The sequence below is a fragment of the Dendrobium catenatum genome, unplaced genomic scaffold, assembly GCF_001605985.2.
Source record: "Dendrobium catenatum unplaced genomic scaffold, ASM160598v2 fragScaff_scaffold_799, whole genome shotgun sequence".
Classification (NCBI taxonomy): Eukaryota; Viridiplantae; Streptophyta; class Magnoliopsida; order Asparagales; family Orchidaceae; genus Dendrobium; species Dendrobium catenatum.
The window spans coordinates 6,255-7,761 of record NW_021319261.1 but is presented as its reverse complement, the minus strand read 5'-3'; the positions used below and the strand labels follow the sequence as shown (position 1 = coordinate 7,761).

At 33.6% G+C, this 1,507-nt stretch overlaps 1 long non-coding RNA gene across 2 annotated transcripts in view; it reads right to left on the bottom strand.

Moving 5' to 3' along the window:
• The window catches only part of LOC110114511, a 6,254-nt gene extending 5,010 nt beyond the window's left edge, over window positions 1-1,244 (bottom strand). Inside the window, exon 1 of one of the 2 annotated variants that reach the window (XR_002305244.2) lies at window positions 1,176-1,244. This is a non-coding gene — a long non-coding RNA (uncharacterized LOC110114511). Of the gene's footprint in view, window positions 1-566; window positions 651-1,175 lie in introns of those variants that run through there. The other variant, XR_003701420.1, reaches the window with a different exon arrangement.
• Between the last annotated feature and the right edge of the window lie 263 nt (window positions 1,245-1,507).

Here is a 1,507-nt window from a genome sequence, read left to right as displayed (position 1 = left end):
TTTTTTTTTTTAAATAATCCATCATCTTCTAATACAAGAGCAAAGGCCTCTATATATAGGCCTTAAAAGAAACTAAAAGACAATTTTGCCCATTGGGCTTACATAAAACAAATCTCTTAAGTAAGGGTAAAAAAAGAAAAATGCATAATTAAATAAAAATTACAATTAATAAAATAAGATAAAATAAAGGGATCTCGGCCGTCGATCTTCAGCTCCTCCTCGGATAGGCATGGACGGTTGGATGTCCGCATCACCTTAACTCATTGATAGAAGAAATTGGTTAGAGTCGTCATGAAGCAGCAGCTGGCAGAACGCAATTAAAAGGCCTTTAAAACCAACCATTCCCCTAAGAGGGCCTAAATGATGGCAAAAATGTCACGCTATATCCCAAGGGAACTTTGTCCTAAAAAAGGGTCCATATATGAAAAGTTAAAATTATACAAGTACTTAGACTAATGGAAAACTTCAATAAATGATAAATGATTCTTGAGAAACTTAAAAATCTCGTGGATTTTAAACAAAAGGGCCTAATTGCAATTTTTCCAATAGTGGAAATCGACTTTGACCTGAAAGGATTCTATGTTTTGGGTCTCTTTTGGAACATTATACTGTGCTGTTTAATCTGAAATAAAGTCACAGAGATAAACAAGCTCCTTTAAAATTGGGTTGCCTACGGTCATGATTTGTGAAGCCATAGATGAAGTCACCTGCAGAATACAGCTTTCCAAGAAGTGTTTCCTTACAAATCAAAATCATTACATATCAGATTTTTTTAATAGGAAAGCAGCTGAAAAAGACAAAAAAGTATTACAAACCAAGGCCTTAGTTTTAGTAACTTCATAAGGAGAACCATAAAAGTTTTACTATATGATTTAATAAAATTATGCTAGTCTTGTAGAAAATCATAATCCATGTGCAATCCCTATGTTTGATGTAATACTTTCTTCAGCTTTTCTTTTTAGAAATACATGCTATAAAAAATCTTATGCTTCTTGTTCACCTCTTCATGGCTTCACAATGATAGGCAACACACGTATAGAGCGGTTCATCATCTCTATATGAGTAGAGATTACTTTATTTCATACAACACAGCGCATTAGTAGCTCAGTACAGAAGTAGCACAACATTATCATATGAAGATTTTAACATCAAAGACTTGGAGTATAAGGAGGTACATTTTTTCAGCTCGACTAGTTTGAAACATGTTTCTGGTTAACTTCCCAGCCTTTTCCTAGCTGTATCAAGTTATTAGGTAGAAGATAAGCAGCTATATCTGGAAAAACGTTCTAACAATGGCAACTATGGAACCAAAAATTGATCCTAAAGGACCCAAATCACCGTTCAAGCTAATAAACACAGCATCTAAATAAGTTAATAAAAATAGCATATACCTCAAGCTTTCAGCTTTCATTGTTACCTATCTTCTTTACAAAAGGAATTTATGGTGCTCTCTGACAAACCAAGCTACATATGGACATGTAGAATTACAGTGTTTATACTTCATATT